Consider the following 18,593-nt stretch of genomic DNA (forward strand, 5'->3'; position numbering starts at 1 on the left):
TATTATGACCAAAGAAATATACACTTTTAAATCACTGACCTCCTTTTACATTTCGTATTCTTTTACAGCTCTCTCATTTGCCATAGTTTAAAAATGGAATGACTGTAAAATCTCTTTTCAAAAAAATTTAAAAAAACGTTTTTAGAGATAGGGTCTTGCTGTGTTGCCCAGGCTGGAATGCAGTGGCTATTCACAGGCATGATTATAGTGCATTGCAGCCTCCTGCTCCTGGCTTCAAGCGGTCCTCTTGAAATTGACTACTCAGCTTCCCAAGTAGCTGGGACTACAGGCACATACCACTGTGCCTGGCTTAAGATTTTTCAATATTCTTCACTCCCCTCCTTCTCAAGTCAACATGGCAGTGCCCTAGTCTGCCTATATGGGCAGTAACTACAAGTGAAAATGATACCTTGTACAAATTGTTTTTTTAAAAATGGTAGTAACAATGGCATCCAGCTTTTAAAAGTGGCAGTAACATCTTTAGGACTATACCAAAAGCTGTACATTTTAACAATTGACAAATGTGGGTTTATATCAAGTGCCCTTTTCACAGATGTGTCCCAGCCTAGTTTTGCTTTGTAACTTGCTTCTACTGTTGTTATTCCTTTTTCCTATTCAGCCAATTTCATGGCACATGTTTTGAGGAAAGTTGACTTTTTATACTTCTGTTGACCCTAGAAGTAAAATAGCATAAAGGCACATTTGGACACACTGCTTGCCAAAACTGCATTCCTAAAGGAGAAATTCTTTGGGGTGCCCTTTTGGTTCTTGGCCTTCTGGTCCTGTCCTGGACCACTGACAATATAACAGAGACATTCTGCTTCTCAAGAAAAGATATTTTTTTTTACATCATCAGAAAGCATCAAGTGAATCAAGAAAGAAATTTTTTTATAGGGTTCTGAGAACCACTGAAGATCCAGAGGATCTTTGTGAATGCTCTGCAGAAAGGTATTAGAGATCACTTTGAAATATCGACTTAGAAAGGGAGACTATAAAGAAAAAAGGAAAAAAAAATTAGAAAGAAGGAATACCTTGAAGATGAAGACATTGTATCTGGAATGAAGAGCAAGAAAAAAGCCAATAGGTTTCAATCAATTTACAAGTGATTGGAGCAGACTGAGAAATTCAATTCAGATTAGTTGTGAACATAAAAGTTTTGGGAACCTGAGTATATGCTGTATCTTCTCATCCTAGTTTCCCACATTATGTGACTCTGACCTACTCTCCCACAAGACTGTAAATTCAGCAAGGGGAGGAGCTATACATGTCTTGACTGGGGTTATTGCCAAGTGTAGCCCAACGTGTTATGCTTGACATGCAATAAATAAACATTTGTTAGCCAAAGTTACCAGTAGCCAGCTAGTACTTCTGGTGTTTTCCTCTGTTAAGAACTCAAAAACTGCCTTTATCTTTTGCAACAAGAGAAAAACCCATGAGTTGGATGTAAAGCAGAAATTAAATAAAATATAATTCTAGTATTTAATTGTGTCTCAAAGGAAATGTATCTTATTATAGTGGAGAGGGAAGGAAGGTAATCACTTTAAATCGAAGGACCTGTTTTCTTCTAGCTCTGGGGTTGATCTTAGTCACGTGACCTAACAGCAGTTTTTCCCTGTATGCAGCAGGAACAACAAATGATGCGTCTTATATGAAAATGCTTCAGAAAAAAGTGCCAAATTAATCCCAGATACTACCATTATAAAAGGCATAAGTTAAACTGGTAAGGGTAATACCATATAAATCAATTGTGCTAAAGCCAGCGCCGGTATTGTGTCTTTTTCACCATATACACAACTTCAGTGCCTAGTTGTACACAGTGCATGTTCAACGGTTGACACTCAGAATGTCTTTAATGTCTTTACAGAATTAATGAATGATCCTTAACTACAATATAGACTCAGAGGTAGTCTCAGATAATTATTCTAGTTCTTTTGTTTTACAGATGAAGATTTTCATATATATTTATTATCATACAGTTGCAGAAGCTACATAAAATAAATAGTCGAATTTTAAAGAACAATTTTTTGTTGAAACAGTAATGGAAGTAATGGTATTTTTTGATTCAGTGAAGATTTAGAGTCTGATTGCAGTGTACATAAGTGGTGTACGATATATAGGGTCATAAGACATAGTTTCTGCCCTTAAAAAGTTCCTATCTCTTCGTTTCACAAGACATCATCAGCCCCTGACTCAAATTTGACAGTAATGAAAGGCAACAGGAGAGTCCTCATTGAGTGTTTTTGGGTGTAAGAGACAGACATTTACTCTTGCTAACTTCAGAGGGAAAAAATGTGTGGCTCACAGAAATGAAGGAAATGTGGGAGCCAAGTGCAGAAAAGTTCTGTACTTACCAGGATTGAGGGGTGGGGCCTTCAAGAAATGGTTACCAGGACCCTACAGCCGGAATGGTTTAGCTCTATCCATTTCCTTCTTTGTTCACTTCATTCAAGATTCATATTCCTGGGAGGGAACGCCCAGTTGGCATGATTAGGGATACATGCTTATTCCTTGGCCAGGGAAGAGTAGCTAAGGCAAGACTTCATGAAATGGGGATTGTATAGTTCCCCAAAGCACAATTGGAGTACAGCTAGGAGGTGCAGTGGATTCTCCCAACAGTTGGTATTCTTAAAGTACAGAGAAGGGAGATTCTGATGAGACTTCACAAGCGAGAAGAGGCTCAAGGTGGGCCTTTAAGAATGAGTACAAATGAAATAAATGAGGAGGAGGGACCATGTCAGGTGGTGCTACATGAGGAGCAAAGGCTTATAGTTAAGACTGAGTGAGAGATGTGCCCAGCAGAGTTAGAAGTAGCAAAGATGGAGAAGAAGATGTGTAGTCCTTGGATTTGTTTCAGTAGGAAAGTGAGGATAATGCTAAGTTTAAAGAGACAGATGATTCTGGCAGAGAAACAGCAAGTGTAGAGATAACTAAATAGCAAATATTTGGGGAAAGCTTAAGGGAGACCTATGTACTTTTGAAATATAATCCAAAATAAAGGGTATGCTGGAAGAAGTTTCTAGACATGAAATTGAGAACCCAAGTGAGGGGGTGAATCTTGAGGGAGGATAGAGTCCCTCCTTGTTCAAAGGCTGGAGGATAGGCTGGGGGACTGGATGAATCTTGAGACATGATTTGGATGGCGCTAATTCTAGATATACCAGATCTTACCGATATAAGGTAGAAATCACTGCCAAGGTAAGGAGTCCAGTGTTGGATGAGGACTCAGAGGTGAAGATGCTTTGGGATCCCTACTGTGGTCAGAGTGCATAGGGATCCACAAGAAGTCAGTAAAAGATGACAAAACAGGCCAGCGTGGTGGTGCATGCCTGTAATCTCAGCACACTGGGAGGCCAAGCCAGCCAGATGACTTGAGGTCAGGGGTTAGGGATCAAGACAGGCCTAGCCAACATGCCTGGCCAATTTTTAGTAGAGATGAAACCCCACCTCTACTAAAAATTAAAAAATTAGCTAGGCATGGTCGCACGCACTTGGGAAACTGAGACACAAGAATTGCTTGAACCAGGGAGGCAGAGGTTGCAGTGAGCTGAGATCCACCTCTGCACTCCAGCCTGGGAAACAGAGTGAAACTCCATCTCAAAAAAAAAGATTGCAAAACAACATCTCTTCCTAAGTTAAAATTAGCATGAATTTGAGTTACTTTTCCAAATGACTGGATGGAAACACTTTTTGGTTAATATTTAAAAGCTAGGGTTTCCAAAACTTTGGGGCAGATTATAAAGATAAGATAATTTATTCAGGAATTTAGCCTTCGTTCCTATACTTGAAGGGTTATTGGAAATATTTGGAAGACAGCAGAGTGGCATATTTTATTTCTAATATTTTGTACCCCTTATATAAATGGATAAGTGCCACAGAAGTATCTTGATTTTATATCCTTTTCATAAAATAAATGCATTACTAGAAACACCAGACATTGCAGTGTTTGACTGAAATGGGATCCTGTTTAGCTATACTCACCCTTTTCCTATCCTTGCCCATTATTTTTCCTGGAGTTATCTCAAAAAATGGATTAAAGGAAAAAGCATGAACCTACAAGCAATCCTTAACCTCAAATATTTGATCTATGTCATCACGTTTAAGTAGTTCGGAATCTGCTTGGAAAAGACAAAGGAGAGACTTTGGCTTCGCTTTGCCTCTTTGAAACAGTCAACATTGTTGAGGCTTATTATTAAGCCAGATTTTTCTCATGCCTAAATCACCCAGCAGTGGCCCTTCCTCAGTCTGCCTAAGGCAATACACAAACAATTGTTTTGTTTTATGTCATAGTTCTGTTTCTGCAAAATTAAAAGGAAACCAAACGCTATTTGCTCCGAAAAAGGCCTATGAATCATGTTTTAATAAAAGTAATCACCCACTATTTATCTGTTTGGTAAGTTTAAAATTTCATGTCCTGGCTTTACTTACAATGAGTTATAACAAACCTTTAGAAACATAACCTGTGGGGTATCTGCCTGGCCTTAAATAGGGCCTTTGATGCGTAATATATAGTTTGTTCAAGGAGAAGTGAACTAGTCATGGATGTTGCTCATTACAACAACCACAATAACAACTATACATTAGTCTGTTTTCACACTGCTATAATGACATACCTGAGACTGGGTAATCCATAAACAAAGGAGATTTAATTGACTCAAGGTTCTGCATGGCTGGGAAGGCCACAGGAAATTTACAATCACAGTGGAAGGGGCAGCAGGCATCTTCTTCACAAGGCATTAGGAGAGAGTGAGTGCTTATGAAGGAGGGACTATCAGATACTTATAAAACCATTAGCTGTCATGAGCACTCACTCACTATTAAGAGAACAGCATAGGGGAACCACCCCTGTGATTCAATCATTTCCCACTAGGTCCCTCCCTCAACATATGGGGATTATGGGGATTACAATTAAAGATGAGATTTGGGTGGGGACAAAGCCAAACTATATCAAACTATTTTGAATTCTGCTGGTTGAGTTTGTAGTAAGTTCTTTACAATATCATCTGTTGAATATAGATAGTTATAAATATAAATAGAGATAACTGTAATAAATCATATAAAGTAGGTATTATCATGATGACCCATTTTTCAGATGAGGAAACTAAGGCTTAGGGAAATTAGGTAACTAGCCTGACATCACGTGATTAGTAAGTTACAAGGTCAGAGTGGAATCCACATCTGGATGGTTCCAAAGCCCACGTGTTCACCAGGCTTTTTTTTAACTTAATAAATGCCTCTACATGTGACATTATGCTAGATTCTCAGCTTACTATTCTTACTTGCTTTTCTTTAATCATTTTTACATTAAAAACGGAAACCTTTTCATTTGAAATCTATTCTAAGCTTAAAAAACTTCTACAAATAATACAAAGAATCTCTGTATACCAAGATTCCTCATATACTGACATCTTATATAACTCTAGTACAATTATTAAAATCAGAAAATTAATACTGATACAATTCACACTTCATCAGTTTTCCCCCAGTGTCCAGGATGACCACGATGATACAATTCAAACCTCACCAGTTTTCCCACTAAAACCAGGATGACATGTTGCATTTAGTTGCCATGTAACTTTGGTCTTCTTTAGGGCTGATCCTATACTTGCATGACCTTGAGAGTGGGAGTCTCTTTAAATCTGCACCCTCACTGCTTTATTTGCTGTGTCCCAGTCCCTTGATTCTAAAACAGTGTCTCAGCCTTTCTTTATCTTTTGTGATCTTAACACCTAAAAAAAGTACTGGCCAGTTATCTCTGAATAATGTTCCTCAATTCAGGTTTGTTTGTTGTTTCTTTATAAATATATTTGCGTTGTGGATTTTTTGTAAAAATACTATGGAGTTACATTGTGCCCTTCTCAGTGCGTCATACCAAGAGGCACCTGATGTTGATTTGTCTAATCACTGGTGATGTTCGCTTTGATCTTTTGATTAAAGTGATATCTGCCATATTTCTCCACTGGAAAGTATTTTCCCTTTGTAACATGTAAGCGTGTAATGACATACTTATTGTAGGGGAGATACTTTGAGACTACATAAATGTATCATTTCTCATCATACTTTTGCACATTAAGTTCATCATTCATTGATAATTCTTATTTAAAACATTATTATAGCATTTGAAAATGGTGACATTTTTCCCATTATTATTCCTACAATTATTAGTGGGAATTCTATTGTAAGGAAAAGCTTTCTCTTTTTTCCCTATTTATTAATTTATTTATGACAGTATGGACTCATGGATTCTCATATTCTGTGGGTTATTGTCCATTACTATCCTTATTTATTTTAGTCTTTCAAATTGCCCCACATTTGGCCAAGAAAGCCCCTTTAAGTTGGCTCCTGTATCCTTTTGACATGTCCCTGTCCTTTTTTAAAAGCACTTATTTACTTTCTAGCAACACAGGAAGTTCCAGATCATTTTGTGTTTTCCCTGCCTGTCTCTGTTATCAGCCATTTCTCTGTGAAGCCCTGGGTTTTTTTGTTGGAGAATGGTATTTAGAAGCCAAGATCTGAGAACTGGGTATACTCATTACTACTGCAGTAGCATTGCTTCTCATCTCTCTTAGTGAAGAGAGCTAAAAATTTATGTGTGTACACACAAATGTTTATTCTATATATATTTGCCTGTCTCCTGAATATATATTATATGTATTAAAATCACTTCATAGTGATAACCCCCAATTCCAATCCATCTCACAAAGCTTATTTTAGACTCTATTTATTTATTTATTTATTCCATTTCCTTCCTCTGCCAGTGAAAAAAATGGGATCTCATTTGCTCCAATATATTCACTTATTTGCTCAGTACAAGAATTCACAGAAAGTAGTGTACCCCTGTAAGTACATTTGTACATGGTTCACTTTAGTCTTCATGTATATTATCAAAATACTGTTTTTCAAAGTAACCTAGGTTAGTTCCTTTTGCTCTTTCCCTTTCTGCATGGTTATATTATTCATTTGTTATTAGATAGTTAGGTTTATTTGTTTGTATTCTCTGCCAGTTATCAATTTATTGCCCCTTATTTCCAAATTCACCCTTTGTTACCTACTCTGCAATAATGGAGCTGGATCCTTTAAGTATTTCTCCTTTGCAGTGAACATGATGCTGCAATTGGTCAGCAAAGGGCACTGGAGGGCTGTTGTAGGAGAAGGGGGCTTCTCTCTCTGGTCCTGATGTGCTGCTGTTTTATCTCTTCAATCCTACCACATGGCTGCCAGCAGTGTGTGGAAAAAATTTAGTGCTGCTTTGTCCCACCTGCTTGTTCAGGCCACACGGTCCCTTGGCCTTGGTCTGATGACCACCTCGATGTGACCCTCCTCAAGTAGACACTGCACACCTCAGGTCTCATGCTGCCCTGCTGATGAGTAGGCTCCTAATGTGCTGAGTCATTCTCTGTGCTCTTCTCTCAGTCTTGACTACTTGCACTCCAGAGGGGTGTTTTTGGCTTGCTGGCCCTGGCTGCAATTCCTTCCTGCCAGCTTTGGCATGCATACCACAGGGTGTATTACTTGCTTGCCTGATGACTGTGGTATAGCTCTGGGCTTAGAGAATCCACTATTTTTTAGTATTTATTGAATATCTCCATCATCTCCCATGAGATCTCAATTGCATCCTTGGAGAGGGACTCCTTCCAAGGTTGTTCATTCTTTTTGTACTCCCTCTCAGCTCTAGAATCTTCTTTAGGGCTGTCTTTACAGTCACTTTAGGGCTGTCTTTATACCTTCATTATTTTCCTGTTCATACTAAACTTCTCTATTCAAATTACTGCATGACTTGTACCTCCTGGCTTGGACACTTGACTGATACAAATTCCATTTTGGATTTCCTTTATTATCCTTGTTGATTTTGTCTATCTATATATCTTGAGCACATGAATCACTACTGTGCTTGCCAAAAGTTAGAATTTTATAAGAAGTGTTACTCAGAAGAGTCATTCCTCTGCCCCTCACTATCTGTTCCATCCTGCTCTCATTTCCCCATCCTTTCCAACCCATTTCTACCTATTTCTTATATGTAGCTAGGAGTCATTTCCTTCTCCTTATATGTAACTGGTCATTAGTTTCTGGTTTACCTTTTCTCTATTTATTTTTGCACTATTGAGCACATATGTGTATAATTTCTCATTTCCTTTTTTCTTACGCAAAAGATAGCAGGCTTTTTTTTTTGTTTTTTTACATTTTGCTTCTTTCACTTAACAGTATACCCTCGGAAGCACAGCATATCAGTTTGTAGACATCCCCATCACTCTTTTTTTACAGTTGTGTAATATTCCACTGAGGGTACTATAGTTTATTTGCCTGCTTTCTTAAGTATTCAAGCTCTTTCCAACTAATATGAGAACAAATAACCTATATATATATATAATATATTATATATATATATATATATATATATATGTATGTATTTTTGTACTTTTGGAGGTGTATATTTAGGGTAGATTCTTAGAAGTGGGCTGCTTAGCTGAAAAATAAGTAGATGAATCATTTTGTTAGTCATCTCCAAATCCCCCTCTAAAAGGGTTGTGCCAATCTGTATTCCCACCAGCAGTGCCTAAGGGTACCTGTTTTCCTCTATTCCTGCCAACAGAATGTGTTGTCATACTTTTAAATTTTTCCTCATCTGATAGGTGAGAATGCTATGGTTTTAACTTGCATGTCTTTATTATGGGTTGTTTGTTTATCTTCTCATAAGTTCAAATGCCATATATATGCTTTTAAATGAGTTACGTGTTCATGTCTTTTTTAATGTTTTTCAGGTGATTTTAATCATTTCACTCACTAAGGATTCTTTGAATATTGAGGATATTAATCCCTTATGTATGGTATAAGTTACGCATATTTTTCTCTTTTGACTTTGTGTATGGTTCTTCTGTAATAAAAATGTTTGGGCCGAGCGTGGTGGCTCATGCCTGTAATCCCAGCACTTTGGGAGGCCAAGGCGGGCAGACCGTGAAGTCAGGAGATCGATACCATCCTGGCCAACATGGTGAAACCCCATCTCCACTAAAAATACAAAAATTAGCTGGGTGTAATGGCGAGCACCTGTAATCCCAGCAACTTGGGAGGCGAGAAAGGAGAATCGCTTGAACCCGGGAGTCAAGGTTGCAGTGAGCTGAGATGGCGCCACTGCACTCCAGCCTGGGACACAGAGCGAGACCCGGTCTCCAAATAATATATATTTTAAATTGTTTTGTGTTGACACATTTATCCATATTTACTTTTTCTGGATTTTAAGTCCCTATATCAAGGTTAAAGAAAAATTCACCCATATTTTCTCTTGTATTTGTACAGTTTAAATGTTCACATTTAGATCCCTGATCCATTTGGAGTTTATTTTTCTATATGGTATGTGATACTAATTTTACCTTTTTCCAGTGGCTACACAGTTTTCCTCATCTTTGCCTGAGCAATACCAGTGTAAGATGTAAGATACACTACATTTCTATATGTACTTGGGTCTCTTTGGGGACTTTCTATTCTATGCCACTGGCCTATTTGTCTATTCCTGTGGTCAGATCCAGACTGTTTTAATAGAGGCTTTCTAGTATATTTCAGTGTCTACCAGAGCATTTCTCTTCACAGTTGTTATTTTAATTGCTTTCCTGGCTTCTCCTGCATGTTCACTTTTCCATATTCATGTTAATAACAACTCATCCTTGATAGTTAATCTTATGTGATATCAAATTGAGGAAGCAGTTCAGGGACCCAGAGATACATTCCCATTAACAATTAATAATTCAGCCAATGGGAGACCTGGACCGCAGAAGACTGAGGACCAAGCACCGGTGGCCCAGATGGGGTGAGGAAAATTATAGAGGTAGGAGGCAAACCTCAGCTAAGTACAATATCTGGAGTCACCATTGGGTAGAACATCAAGATAAGAAGATGAGAAGTGGTGGCCATGCCAAGAAGAGACGGAGGAACCACAGCTTTAAACCATGGTGGGAAAGAGCCAGCAAAGCTGATATAGGAGCACATGGGTCTGAAGTCCTCAGGTCAAGTGAATTTATATTATTCATTAAAAAAAAATTCCCAGCCCTCTGTTCAAATAGTCAACAATATGGCTTTCAAGAATGTTAAGTGTGTTTATGCTTTACACATCTCTGAAGTAAGGTTCACTTTATTTTATCCCTAAAAATAAATCTAAGTTTTTTTTGGAGGGTTCAATAATTTGAAGCTAAAAATCTTAACAGCATTTCAAACAGCCCCTTTACCTCCCCTGCCCACACATTTACCAAAATAAATAAGGCCACTCTGCAAGCCACTCTCTGATTTCCATGGCAGTGAGATTTGATGCAAATTCACACATTTTGGACTATTTCAGGGTTTGTGGAAATGGCAAAGTGTTCCTTTCTTGAACAGTCCTGGGCATGATACCCTTGTCCAGGGTACTTTGAAAGTACTATTACTGCAAAGTAAAATTATTTGAGGAACTAAAATGCTAATGATAAAATAAAAATGTGGGGTGGTATCAGGTTTGGGTTTTGCTATAAGAAAATATCCCATTATTGAGTGGAGAGTTAGAATCTGCGGCCTGGCTGTCGGCTGTGGCTCCCACCTCACTCCCATCCTGTTTCCTGTCATAGAGAGCTGCACTGTTCCTAACCCCCACACACCTCACACACACACTTCACTTCTTCCTCCCTCCAACCCTCACTGCTCCACAAAGAAGCAGAATTGGACACCGCTTTGCACCTCTCTGAATTCTTTAAGAGCATATAAATGGTACATGTCACGCTCAAGGGCTTTGTACATTTACTATGGCTTAGTATGTGTAGTGTTTATACAGAATCCAGCACAGCATAAACAGGTAGTGTAAGATAACCCGTGGTTCATCTCACCTGGTGAGAAGACTGTGCGAGAAGCACCATTTGTCATGGCTTCACCCTTTGCTCATCCCCATGCACCACCTCATCCTGCTCTACTGCCCAGAGTAGCCGAGGTCCCCATTCTGTGTTCCAGGTCACGGACACTGTTTAGTTAATGAGGATTGATAATGACACATTAACTATTAGAGGAAATTGGAGGAAAGAGAGAGGGAATCCATAGTTACAGAGCATCAGCTTTGTCCAAGGCAAAAGTGCTTTAAATACTGTGTTTCATGTAATTATCATAGCTCTCTATGAACTGGGCATTTTTAATCCTCATTTTTCACTGAGTCATTTGTGAGTCAGGAATTTTCTCACCACTCCCTGATCCAGAGGCTGTGCTGAATTATGACACGTTCGATTTACTGGACGGTGCATAGTAAGTAAGTGCTCAAGAATCTTTGGTTGTTTGTAGCTTAATCATGGACTTGCAAAGAGTCAAAGCCTGACCTCCACATAATTATTTTCAAAGTTTCAGTCACCAGCAGGGATATTTTGGTGGATTAGCCCAGTTACGCAGTGTAGAAAGAAGACTGCTTTGTCTGACCCTAAGTAAGGTTTCTCTGACTTCTCTGATTTTGTTTCTTCTCTTTTCTGTGCCTTTGGCTGACCCCAAATTTAGAAAACCTCATAATATAATTTGGCCCTCTAGATTTTCTGAAAGTAAGTCTGTCCCTAATGACTGAGTTTACTCTACAGTGCGAAAATGCCAGTGAAGTCTGACCGCAAAAGTACTAGTGTGCTTCTCCCCCATTGAGAATGTCATTCACATTCCCTTTAAGGATTATTCCCAGCCCAAGGGGCTGCTTCTGAATGCAGCCAAACGCAAACGATGATCAGTCAATATATGTAAATCTGCTTGACCTCACTAATCCTCAGAGAAATGCTGATTAAATGTAAGAGACGCCATTTTAAGAAATCCAACAGATCCATATTCAAAAGATGGATACTATCCGCAAGTCAGCTTGGATGTAGGAAAACTCTCATATATTTTGACGGAAACGAATATTGATGGACATCTTTAGATACCCAATTATCAGGGTTGATCAAAATTTGAAATGTCCATATTTGTTAGTTTACTTTTAGTTGTTTTTTTGTCATTCTCTAATCGCTTTTTTGAATTTTTTCTCCTTTTTTCTTCTTTCCTTGTTTTTTTGCTAGAAATCTAACTGGCTAAAATGTCTTTCCTTGCAATGCACGTCCTTCACCTGCCTTCACTTGTGCTCAGTTTATTCCTGCTTGCTTAATTTGAGAGAGGGAAGCACATATCACCAGTTTGTTTTTTATTTAAGGGAATTTCCTGAGAGCTGCCCTCATTCTTCAGGCCCAAAAATAAATGGGAGATGTGTCTTCAAGGAAAGGAATTAGCAGCTGTGGTGAGAGGCCTCCAGCAGAAGCTGAGTCTATGCCATTCTGGGGTTGTGGAACTGGGTCGCCACATGGATAGTTCACTTCTTCATCCATGACCTGCCCAGCTCCTGGATCTCCTCTCCCTAAAACACCCAGAGCTGCCATTAGCCTCCTGGGGGCCTAATGTGAATTACAAGGACCCATCTTTGGATGAAAGCAACCCTCTGACCAGTGCTTCGTGAGCAGATGAGTGTCTCTGTGTGATTTGTCTTAGCTTTGTATAGAAACCATGGCAGGGACTCGATTCTAGCCTGTTTTATTCACCCTCTGGGCCAGGCATGCTTTAGCAGGTCACCATCTGTGCAACCTTACCTTGGGGCCCTGAAAAGATGCTGGTTTGTCTTGCAGAGCCAATGGGAAATTGGCACTTTGACTGAGCTGTAATGTGGTCCCCAGCCTCCTGGCCCACCTGAGACCAGGCTTTAGTATTTTAGGTAGAAATGTTCAGTAGTTTTGTTAGGGGCATGGTCATTTCTTTGTTTCATTAAAGACAGAGTTTCCTCCCATGAGTTTTAAGAGAGTGGAGTGAAGTAAAATCCCTGTTTCCTCTAACATGTTTAGCCCAAAGCTTAATTTCAGAAACATAACGCAACATATTTGAAATTGTCTTTCATTTTACACTTTTTTTGGATGCCTGCATACTCATAACTGGCTTCTGTCAGTCACATGCACTTATTGCAGAGAAAATGCACTTAGAGTTCTAGTTACATGGTATTGTTCAAAAATACTTTTTTTTCTTGACTTTTGTGCCATTCAAATATCTCCTCATCATCTTTGGTTCCTATACTGTCTTCAATGTTCTTATGCAGTTTCCCCAAGAATGCAGCTGCCTGGGGAGGTATACAAAAGGGTTCAACATTTTGATTATGGCATATTTCACTTATTTAGTACGCAAACCCCACGTTACTTACTTTCAGAATTCCAGTGGACTGTGAGGACAATTTTAGCTAAACTATCTGCCGGTGGTAGGCTTGGTGGAGTGGTTTGAGTTAGGCTGCGGCTATTTGTGTGTCTACCTAATGGGAGATGAAAAAGAAACAGCTATTTGATAAGGAAAAGCCAATTCTGTTAGCATTTTCTTTTTCTGGTTGCTTTTACTTTATGTTTTATTGGGCTGTTCACTCCAGTAAGAAAAAGACCAGCTTATATTTGGCCACATAGATAAAAAGTGGAATATGGAATTGACATTAATTGGTGCCATTTTTTTTCCTGATTCATTCTGTTCTCTTATAGATTTCCACCCTGGGCAGCTAGTTTTGTTTGTGGGCAACCACTAGAGAGTGGAGCTTTTCAGCCCTTTCCTCCCCCAAGTCTGTGTTTTTGACATTAGAGCAGACTCAGTTTCTGTGTTCATGACTCTCCTGTAAGACTACCCCAGCAGGCCAGGATGAAGACTCCTTCTCTCATGGAAGGCAGCTTCTCCTACATACTTAGATTTTTCTGACTCATGTTTCTGGATTTGAACAACAGCCTTATTTGTAAATAGCTTCAAAAGAACACCTCAGTGTCCCCAGGATCATACTGAGCCATTATTTCCTATTTTATAACTTTAGTGTGGGGAACAACTTTTTCTTCAGGAGACAGTCTTTTCTTTTTTCTTTTCTTTTCTTTTTTTTTTTTTGCTTTTAAATCATATTGTCTCATTTTCAAGTAAATTTTTATGAGAAGCCATAAAAATATATTAGGAGGAGAGGGGTAAAGACAGCATAAAAGTAATGCATGCTTAGTATAACTGAGTTGACTGAAAATCAAACATAAAATTCTAAGTCCCTCAACCATTTGAATGGACCCCTCCTCTCATTTTACACTTTGGAATGCCCTCTCAGCCAAGGGCATTCCAAAGTTAACCTGAAAAACTAGGCCATGATGGGAAGTGGGATTTAGACATGCCTCATTATACACTCCTCTCTTTTGGAATTCGGGTACAGCTGACTAGCATTAACATCAACACAGAGACATCAAAACCAATAGAACAGACTGTAAGTCTGATAACAAATATTTGCAATCTGACCAGGCACTGTGGCTCACGCCTCTATTCCCAGCACCTTGAGACACCAAGGCAGGTGGGTCATCTAAGGTCAGAAGTTAGAGACCAGCCTGGCCAACATGGCAAAACTCTGTCTCTACTAAAAATACAAAAATTAGATGAGTGTGGTGGCAGGCACCTGTATTCCCAGCTACTCAGGAGGCTGAGGCAGGAGAATCATTTGAGCCAGGGAGGTGGAGATTACAATGACCCAAGATCACACCACTGCACTCCAGCCTGAGCAAGCAACAAGAATGAAACTTCAACAAAAAGAAAGAAAGAAAGAAAGATTGATTTATAATCTATTCTCTCTGCAGCCTGCTACCCGGAGGTTTCATCTGCATTAAAAACCTTGGTCTCCACAACCCCTTATCATAACCCAGACATTCCTTTCCGTTGATTTCAGGTCTTTGAATAATAACTCTTTCAACCAGTTGTCAATCAGAAAATCTTTGAATCTGCCTGTGGGTTGGAAATTCCCCCTTCCCCCTGCTTTCCAGTTGTCCTGCATTTTTGGACCATGCCAGTGAACATCTTACTTACTGATTGATGTCTATGTCTCCCTAAAATGGTATAAAGCCAAGCTATGGTCTGGTCACCTTTGGCACATGTTCTCCGGACTTTCTGGGGCTGTGTCACAGGCCACTGGTCACTCATATTTGGAGCAGAATAAATATCTTCAAATATTTTAGAGTACTCTTTTGTCAACCTGACCATGGCTTAGTCTAACCAGCATGTTCTAGGACACTATAAAATTTAAAAAAAAATCCAAGTACCAAACAAATCAGTTTTCAAGGGGAACAAGTTGAGAGTGATGGGTACAGAAGGTGGCTGGTTTAGGTGGAAATCAGCCACCCCCTTTAGGGTTTTGCTGAATATTGTAGCTAGGGCTAGGATTGCAGTGAGCAACATCACAAAAGTGCTTAAGGCCCAGGTTGTTTGGAATTTGCATTCAGGTGTAATTGAAGCTAAGATGTTTTCCAAAACTGTTAACATTTCTTGGCTTAAAAATTGGGGAGCTAGCACACTGGACTGTCTGGGGCTGGAGGTACAGGGAAGGCTGAAGAGCTTCAGACACACCAGAATCATTTGAAGCCCCTGGGTTTTACATAGCTGAGGAGTTTTACTTGTTCATTTGTGTGTTTACACCCTTGAAACAATACAGTCTTAACAGTAATTGCCATGTTAAGTGGTAGCCATGCCAGTCTTGCTAAGATATATCACCATTCTCTGTTTCTTTAAAGCATGATGAACAAAAGAAAACCTTTGCTGAATATTTCAGTCAGGGATAGCTTTAAAAATCTCCATGGCTGTCATGCACTGTTGATGGAGTTTGCTCCTGAGCCTGTGGAGGTTTGTAAGCCAGCTTGGAAATGCTCCTTTTAAAACCCTGCCTGTTTTTTGTGGTTTGTTTGTGTTGTTTCTTTCCTGGCTGTGTGTGGGGCCTTCTCGGTGCTCTGAGGGTCTGGCCTATCGTTCCTGGCCCATAGAAACTCCTCTTTTTTTATGTCTTGGCAGCTCTCAGGCTCCTGGAAGATTGCAAACCCTGCAAACAAGCTTGTTAAGGTTTTAAACGGGAATCAGAGACATCAGCAAAGGCCAAACGAGACATGCTACGATCTTTAGCGTGGACCACAAGGAGCTATTTTTTCACTATAGGTGCCTTTTTTGCTTACTTCCTGATTTCTGGCTTTGTTTTACGGGGATGAGGGTTTGGGATAGCATAATTTACAATCAACTAGAAATCACTGTAATTTCAAATATGGTAAAAGCAATATCGCATTTTTTTATTCATAGCTTGCGTTATATTCTGTTCACAGCAATGGAGAGTTCCCTTTACTGCTATGATGCCAAGGGGTTGGGCATTAGGAAAACTGTGGCCAAGTCCTGTGGGTGGGGAAATCTAAAACAGCCACTTCAGATAGCTTTAGGTTGGGAGAACTTGGTAGACGGAAATGTGACTTCCTGTCCTGGTTTTGCTGCTGCCTCCAAAAAATTACCCATTTACTCTAGATCTGTCTCCTAAATTGTACGTTGAAAGATTTAGAAGAGAAAATAAGATTCTTCTAGCTTAACATTTTGAGTTGTGTGTGTTTCTACTTAAAGTCGTTTAAAATACAGGACTCCTGACACATGGCCAAATGGTAAATACTAGATCGAGTGCCATCCTGAGATCAGATATCAGGCCAAGAGCAAGAGAAAAGTTACCTGGGTCTCTCTCATCAAGTCTGACTTGACAGAACAAGGCAGGCAAGGTTAGAGATGAGCACCACCTTCCGGGCACTGTCACCTTTCCATCTGCATCCATTAGACAATGGAGGATGAAGTGGCTTCTCTGTTGGGGCCCGGAATCCGTCAGAATTGATGAATAGGAATCATTATGACACACTCCTGGCTTCGGCTGGTATTTGCTGTGCTGCCTGAATTTTATAATTCTCTCTCTGGTCTTAAAAACATTAGATCTCATTCTGTGAGTTCCAAGTTTAATAATTTTCTGTTCCCTTGAGACTTTGCCTTCTGCATGCTGAGTGTGAAGGGCTAGCTCATTCTGAAAATTCCTAGCAGCTTTTGTGTTTAGCGAAACTGCAAAATTTGTAAATTGTACAAGGAAGCTAGGAGGGGCGAGGAAGCACATTTCACTTTCAACATATTGTCAGAAATGAGTGAGCTACAGTCTGGAGACAAAATCTTGGCCCTGAAATGATGACTTGATACCCATAATTCTGATCTGTCACAGTGATGAGACCAGGCAGATTGGTTCTTCCCGAGGGTGCGGGGGCCTCCTGAGGATGGCGGCTGGTTTGGAAGAAGAACTGAGATTTTCCTCTCTCCCTTTCAGGCTGTATTTGTACGTGCTCACCAGAAACAGTGTCTTAGGAGAGCCACTGAGAACACCGCATGCAATATGCAGAATGCATTGTAGTTTAAATTTGGATGTAATTCACGACCACACACATGCTTAGGAAATGTTATTTAGTTATTCGTGGCACTGTATGTATACTTAGGAAAATGTATATGTGAATGGGTTTAAAGTCTGGCAAGATTAACAAATTCCTATATGGATCTGTCTGCCTTATAAATCTCAGGCACCTAGCTGGTTTCTAGTCAGTTGTCATCCATTCACTAATATCATAGGTGTTCAGAGAGATTCTAGGATTGCTCACCAGGGTCTAATTCATCACTGTGTCTCTATGTTGAATTATAAGCTTACTCAATCTACATTCCTACCTTGCTTTCCTATTACAGATACAATGAAGTCCAATTCCTTGCTATCAGTTACAAGGGTCCCTATAATCTGGCCCCTGCCTATCCCTCCAGCGTCCACTCCCACACCTCTCCCTTCTGATCACTCTCCTTCTCAGCCACACTGGCCTTCTTTCTGTTCTTAGAACACACCAATCTCATTTCCTCATGGCCTCTGCTGTTGCTGTTCCCTCTGCCTGGAATGCACATCTCACTCGGCAAGGTTGGCTGCTTTTGTAATTTAGGTATCTGCTCATGTTTCGCAACTTCGGAAGGGTCTTTTCTAACTCCCCTGTTGAAGTGACTCCCTCCCCACCACTTCGTCTCACACACATTTTATTTTTCTCTAAGCACTCATCACTCTCAGAACTGATCTTTGTTTCACTAACCTCCTATTTCTCTGTTTCCTGAGCAGGAATGCAAGCTCCATGGCAGTAGGGACATTACCAATGTTTTTCAGGTACCTGGCACAGGGCAGTGGCCGAGTCCACATCTGTGGACTCTGTGGCTGCACATGTGCTATTGGAAAAGCCAGCATTATGTCATAAGAGTCAGAATAACAACAAATTAAATTACAAAAAAGTTCTACCGAAAACAGTGGTCCCTACCAAGTTATAAATCTGTGCTTCCTAGGGCATTCATACCACTGGCTCTTGGAGAGATGAGAAAGTAGAACTCTATTACCCCATGGAATTTTCCACATCCGCCTGCTTGTTCTATCCTTGTCCCGTTGTGACCCACTCTCTCCCTCTGGATGGTGAATGCGAATGGTCTCTCCTAAAGCCTGATTCAGGAGCTGCCTGCCTGAGGAAGCCCTTCCCAGGAGCCTCCCCTCCTGCCTCCCTTCACGCCTCTCCCCTGCATGCCTTCTATAGTCTGAGAGCATCCCAACTTATATTTGGCTGACATTCTTTTCTAGAGAAGCTGCTTTTTCTTTTGGTGCATTGGTAGGGAGGAGGAGGATAGGCAGGGATACTTTTCTTCTTTTTTCTTTCTTTCTTTTTTTTTTTTCTAGACAATGTCTGCCTCTATTGCCCTGGCTAGAG

The sequence above is a fragment of the Cebus imitator genome, unplaced genomic scaffold (assembly GCF_001604975.1).
Source record: "Cebus imitator isolate Cc_AM_T3 unplaced genomic scaffold, Cebus_imitator-1.0 Scaffold65, whole genome shotgun sequence".
Lineage (NCBI taxonomy): Eukaryota > Metazoa > Chordata > Mammalia > Primates > Cebidae > Cebus > Cebus imitator.